The following is a 7,496-nucleotide window of genomic DNA, read 5'->3' as shown; positions in this document are numbered from 1 at the left end:
CAACTCTGGGACCGCCCACAGAGACGTAGCTCCACCCCCACGCAGTGATTGGTTGGGGAAGGTGGTGCCCGAGTCCCTTGGATGCCGGGCAACCCGCCCTCCCGCCCAGCAACCCTGCGAGTGCAGGGTGTCCAGGAGGCACCTCCTCGCCCCAACACCTGGCGCAGGCGTGGGTGGGGTCGTGGGCCGGGCTCCACACATACACCTGGCCCCTTCTGGGGACCCCTCCAGCTGCAGACCACCCTCAGAGCCCTGCCCCTTCCCTTTCTGCACCAGCGCTCCCTGCTGGGGTGTGCCTGGTTCCTGGCAAGGTCAGCTGCTCTCAGACCCTCCAAGGCTTGGGCTTTAGGAAATGCAATGATTTCATGCATTTCCAAAGCAACTTTAAGACCCAAAAAGTAGTGCTCAGAGCTTCACCTTCTGGTCTCACCCATGGAGTGGATAGTGCTTCTCAGACCTTCAACGCATCCTTCTAGGATGAGCCCATTTGTGCTCAAATCTATATACACATGCTTGGTTCTGCAGGAAAGTGCCCAGGATGGAGAACAGCTGCCCTTCTGTGCTGTTGCTGTCGTGAACCAGGAACATTTATTTTTCACTTAAATAGAAAACATTGTTATTGTCGACACTACATGAACGAACTTTTAAAAACAGTTTAGAGAGAAAGGAAGAGAGTTTTATTCAAACTCAAGTCAGGACAGCTGCCTGGGAGACAATCTTCACAAAGAAAGGAGTGCTCTGAGGAAGGAACATTTAGGACAGGGTTATATATTTTTCCTGTTTTGTTTTACGTACAGAGTTACACACCACGATGAGGAAGAAGATTCCAGAAAGTGACAGACTTTTTCTTATGTTTTCAGTATGTACACGTCAGTATGACTTTAATCTTACGGGAGCCAAAGAGGTTCTTTATTTTTTCTTATCTTTATGTTGGCATTTTGGGTTATTGTTTTCTTCTCGAAGCAGATGTACAACATGTGCTTGGGGCAGAAATAGGGCCCATGCTTTGAGGTTTTACCCCATCATTTTGAGCCAGGTAAAATGTTAAAGGATAGCTTCCCTGGGAGCCCAGGATCAGGGCCCACAGATGATATAAGATAAAAATTACTTTTATCATTATACTTACTACTAAATGGAGGAATTTGAGACAAAAGCACCTTTCACAAGAGTACCAAGAAATCAAAATGATGCCTACAGAAGGTTACCTGCTCCATGGTCAACACAGGTAACAGAAGTGTTCACAGTCTCTGGACTCCTGCCCTTCTCCTGCCCAAATCTCTGAAGCACACAGATCATTTAAAATCAGAAATTTGGAGGTGCCTGGGTGGCTCAGTCATTAACCCTCTGACTTCAGCTCAGGGCGTGATCCCGGTGCTCTGGGATCAAGCCCCACATCAGGCTCCTATGCTGGGAGGCTGCTTCTTCCTCTCCCACTCCCCCTGCTTGTGTTCCCTCTCTCACTGGCTGTCTCTCTCTCTGTCAAATACATAAATAAAATCTTTTTTTAAAAATCAGAATTTTAGAACTGCTAGACATCTTAGAGATGTCTGGCACCATTCCCTGGGACTACAGAATAAAACAGAGTAGCTCATTGACACAACATTAATTGAAACATGAAGTGCCCCCTGGAAGCAGTAAGTTCTTTCTCTGCAAATTTTGACGAATGTAAGTCATAGTCATACCATATAAACACTACGATGGCTGGGAAGTAATTGTAGGTAAGGGAATATTTTAGCCATGTTTATAAGCATTGGCTCACTTTGTAGAAGAGGCTGAGATGAGTGTTTTTAAATATTATTTCAGACCTGACTTACAGCACACTCTGAACATACCAGAGCCTGAATCAACTAAAAAAGATAGTTCATTTAAGTAACTTTAATACCAGAAAAATATTATACTGTCTCTATTCCTAGGGATCTTTGAGAATCTTACCGGAGGTCCTCCACTGAGATAATTATCTTAATGATCATGATGGGCAGAGGTTAAAAGTCCAGCTGAATCTGTTCCAGTTGGCCACACAAGAAAATCCTGACACTTGATAGGTTTCCAAATCAAGAAGACCAGAGATAAGAGGGAAATAGTACGTTGTATGGAATAACAAGAGATTTGGAGTCACTTTGGGGATCCCACTTAGGTTTCTGACACTAAAATCCTCTGTGACTCGTATCGTCTGAGTCCCTGTCTAACCATCTGAAAATGTGCCTAAAAATATCTACACCCTAGTTGAGAAGTTTAAGAGGCAGAATGCTACAAAGGGCCAGTATGATGTCTCTCAAGAACAGGTGCTCAGGAAGCCATAATTACTATTGGGTCTATTTCTTTTCCAGAAGAAAGAACACATGTTGAATCCATATTTCTAATAGATGACTCACAAGATGATTTTCAAACCTGAAGGAAGGCCAAGAAGTCGCTCTTGTGTCATATTTCACTCAGAAATCATGTTGTTGGACTGGTGAGGATGATACGATAGCAACGTCATCACTAAGAGTGGGGAGCTTCTAATTTCCATACAGCCATGTTGACCCCCTTAGCTCAGGGCCACCAGAAAGGGCAGCGGGGGAGAGGGCAGTGTCATCACTAGGAGTGGGGAGCTTCCCATTTCCATATGGCCATGTTGACCCCCTTAGCTCAGGGCCACCAGAAAGGACAGCTGAGGGAGACCACAGGCCGAGGCTGCCAGGTGTGGCTGGGGCAGGCAGAACTCTGACTTAAGGCTCAACTCCTGTCTAGGTTATTATAATGCTCTTCACAAAGAAAGTGCCATTGTGTGTGAGCCCTGATGTAGAAAAGGTTGAGAATTTCCATTGAGAGTCCCTCTCTGACCTTTAGGATATGTAGCAAAGTTACATTTAATTTTTAAACATGGAGGGACTTCCTGGTTTTCTTTTCATTATGACTATGGCTCAATTCCCCTGTGGTCTAAGAATAGAATCTAGTTAATTTCAGTTTTTTAAAATTTGTAGACTTGACTCATGGCCCAACATATCGTCTATTTGGGTAAATAGTCTATGACCACTTGAAAATAATGTATTCTGCACTTATTAGGTAATGTTCCATATATGTCAATTAGGTCACATTTGTGACCAATGATTTGTCTGCTTTTTCTATCAGATATTGAGAAAGGTATATTAAAATCTTCAAACAATGCTACTCTAATTCAACATTGCATTGGAGAATCTACCCAGTGTTGTAAGGAAAAAGAAACAGAGGGGCGCCTGGGTAGCGCAGTCGTTAAAGCGTCTGCCTTCGGCTCAGGGCGTGATCCCGGCGTACTGGGATCGAGTCCCACATCAGGCTCCTCTGCTATGGGCCTGCTTCTTCCTCTCCCACTCCTCCTGCTGTGTTCCCTCTCTCACTGGCTGTTTCTCTGTCACATAAATAAATAAAAAAATCTTTAAAAAAAAAAAAAGGAAAAAGAAACAGAAAGTATAAGAATTGAGAGGAAAATTGTGACTATTCGCAGATAATATGATTGTATACATAGAAAATCCAAAATAGTCTATAAATACCCTATTAGAGTTAAAAATGGAATTTAGAAATTTGAGATGGATTGCAGCTTAACATTAGACAGTTTCTGGAAGAAAATGTAGAACATGTCAATCTTGGGGTAGGACACAGGGGGCACTGACCATTTAAAAGAATTCAGTGGGACTTCGTAAAAATGTGACAGTTTTCCTTATCTCATGACCATTAAGAAAGTGAAAAGGTGAGCCGCAGGCTGGGAAGTAAAGATTTGCAATACACACACTGACAAAGACTTGTCAAGAAAGAATTCCTACTCATCAACCATAAAAAGACTGTCTATTTAAAAATAAATACTTCACAAAAGATTAACTGATGGCCGATAAGAACAGGAAAGAGTGCTCCACAGTATTATTTTCAGGAACATAATGGCCTTTCCTAAAACAAAAACATACACACAAAGCAGTATTCCCTATATGGATGACATCCTTACTTCTGAGGACAACTTGAAGAACAGATGAGCATCCAAGTCAAGTGATGGAACTCCTGACACTCAGAGGATGGACAATTGACCTAGGTTAGGGCTGAGGATCTCAAACTACAGTACAATTTCTAGGCATAATTTCATCCTCTGAAGGCAGACAACTACCATGCCACATCATATACCACATAGGTTGCTTACCAACCCCTACCATAAAGGAAGAAGATCAGAAACAGATAGGACTGGTAAGAAATAGCAAAAATCACATGTGGGGATTATCCTGAAACACACTGATAACATAACTAGTGTAAGGAAGTGTAGGGAGCTGACATGGACAGAGACTCAAGAGGTACTTCTTTGGAAAATGCTGTCTGAAATCGTCACACATTGGTACCAGCTAATGAGGGCTCTGAGCATACCCTAGGGTTTGCTCACAAGGGTTTGCAACACCATTGCTAAGGACTAAAACTCTTCAAGACCTCAAAGCTTACCTGATTGACTATTGGACTAAGAGATTCCCATGTTCTGAGAACAGATACCAACTAATTGAAAGGTTCACCTGGGCTCTCTCAGAGGCCCTACAAGAAGCTGAACCATTCACTGAAAATCAATTACACACACACACACACACACACACACACAACCTATCATTTGTCTAATTCACCAATTACTTAAACATTCAGGATTCTTCCTACCTTTTCTTTTCCAGATTGGTATTTGTACTCACATGAAATGTCATCATTTCTAATGAACACTGATGTCAAAATAGAGATGCATTGACACAATATTCACAAAATGGAACTTCCCTGTTGTAATTTTCAGTATAGCGTTTTTTAAAGTTCATACATATTTTAGGTTTTTGGTAACTCATAAGGGAGAAAATCAGCATTGTAAAACTCTAAATACTGACAATGAGTTTTAAGCCTAGAGAACAAAAATTGTCAAATTTCATAGATAATAAGGAATGAAAGGGAAAGCATGGAAGTTGTAGTCGAATAGTTTTACGCATATGCATCCTCTATTATTCTACTGAGGGGCGTGTTTTATTACCACTATACATGCATAAATTGTCTTCCACGTGCACCTGCACAGGTATAATGAATTACTACAGTAGAATGAAATGTCTGGGAACTACTTGGTGGCATCTACAATGAACAATTATATTTTGTTCTTATATTTGGTGAACTTCCACTGTCAGTCCCTTTAGACAATGGACCATAAACAGAAGGGGGAATGAACCATGAGAGACTATGGACTCTGGGAAATAAACTGAGGGCTTCAGAGGGAAGGGGGGTGGGGCATTGGGATGGGCCGGTGATGGGTATTAAGAAGGGCACGTATTGCATGGAGCACTAGATGTTATACGCAAATAATGAATCATGGAACTTTACATCAAAAACTGAGGATGTACCTCGATGTGAGACAGGAATCCATCAAAATTCTAGAGGAGAACATAGGCAGCAACCTCTACAACATCGGCCAAAGCAACCTTTTTCATGATACATCCCCAAAGGCAAGAGAAACAAAACATAAAATGAATTTATGGGACTTCATCAAGATTAAAAGTTTCTGCACAGCCAAGGAAACAGTCAGAAAAACTAAGAGGCAGCCCACAGAATGGGAGAAGATATTTGCAAATGACACTACAGATAAAGGACTGGTATCCAAGATCTACAAAGAACTTCTCAAACTCAATACACGAGAAACAAATAAACAAATCAAAAAATGGGCAGAAGATATGAACAGACACTTTTCCAATGAAGACATACAAACGGCTAACAGACACATGAAAAAATGTTCAAAATCATTAGCCATCAGGGAAATTCAAATCAAAACCACACTGAGATACCACCTTACACCAGTTAGAATGGCAAAAATAGACAAGGCAAGAAACAACAATTGTTGGAGAGGATGTGGAGAAAGGGGATCCCTCCTACATTGTTGGTGGGAATGCAAGTTGGTACAGCCACTCTGGAAAACAGTGTGGAGGTCCCTTAAAAAGTTAAAAATTGAGTTACCCTATGATCCAGCCATTGCACTAATGGGTGTTTACCCCAAAGATACAAACGTAGTGAAGAGAAGGGCCATATGCACCCCAATGTTCATAGCAGCAATGTCCACAATAGCTAAATCGTGGAAGGAACCGAGATGCCCTTCAACAGATGACTGGATTAAGAAGTTGTGGTCCATATATACAATGGAATATTACTCAGCTATCAGAAAGAACGAGTTCTCAACATTTGCTACAACATGGACGGCACTGGAGGAGATAATGCTAAGTGAAATAAGTCAGGCAGAGAAAGACAACTATCATATGATTTCTCTCATCTATGGAACATAAAAACTAGGATGATCGGTAGGGGAAGAAAGGGATAAAGAAAGGGGGGGTGATCAGAAGGGGGAATGAAACATGAGAGATTATGGACTATGAGAAACAAACTGAGGGCCTCAGAGGGGAGGGGGGTGGGGGAATGGGACAGACCGGTGATGGGTAGTAAGGAGGGCACGTATTGCGTGGTGCACTGGGTGTTATACGCAACTAATGAATCATCGAGCCTTACATCGGAAACCGGGGATGTACTGTATGGTGACTAACATAATATAATAAAAAATCATTTAAAAAAAACTGAGGATGTACTGTATGGTGACTAACATAACAATAAAAATTATTATTAAAAAAAATAAAAAATAAAGGTTTAAAATAAACCAATACAGCTTTTCCATTTCAAAAACAATCACAATTGAAAAGAAACTCACTTCCAATTCCTAAAGCAACACACAGACCAAGTTCCATTTCACTCCCCTTTATTCACATTCTCTGTGGGTTCTAAGCTATTTCCCTACCTCCTTTCCCGCTGAGCAGGGAGCCCAATGCCAGGCTCGATGCCAGAACCCTGGGATCATGACCTGAACAGAAGGCAGACGCTTAACTGGCTGAGCCACCCAGAAGCCCCACCCATGTTTTTCTTAAGCAAAAGGACACTTTCTCATGATGACTTCACATGACTTCACATGGTACCAGAGACCTGCACTTTGCCTCTAGGAGGTTGGAGATGAAGGCAATTGCAAACTCTCACAGTGGTTTCCCACAATGACCTGCCTGGTGACAGTGAGCCCCTTATGAGCCCACGAGAGGGTGCTGTGACACTCAGCTGTGGCTGGGCTGGCACAGAAAACCAAATCCATTTCCCTGGCTGACATCTCTGGGGAACAGATGCCCCGCACTGTGAATGAGTCCCTGCCACTGAGCTGTCCAGAGATGGCCATCCTCAGGGAGGATGAAGATCAAGGACAATGCCAGAGGAGACCTCATCTGTCTCTTTTATCTTTTCATATTGTGGACAGTGGACAACTACCTGCCTACAAGTCCCCAGCTACCTTAGTCTCTTCTGTGAATGACCCAGAGGTTTTACAGAACACTTAAGATTTTGTCCTCACAAGTGCCCAAATATTTACATATAGATAAGAGTGCAATCAGTTCCTTAATTTTAAATGTAAATATGTGAATAAATTCTTATTTTTAAAAAAGATTTATTTATTTATTTTAGAGAGA

The sequence above is a fragment of the Ursus arctos genome, unplaced genomic scaffold (assembly GCF_023065955.2).
Source record: "Ursus arctos isolate Adak ecotype North America unplaced genomic scaffold, UrsArc2.0 scaffold_29, whole genome shotgun sequence".
Classification (NCBI taxonomy): Eukaryota; Metazoa; Chordata; class Mammalia; order Carnivora; family Ursidae; genus Ursus; species Ursus arctos.
The sequence above is the reverse complement of the archived record's forward strand: the minus strand, read 5'-3'. Positions refer to the sequence as shown.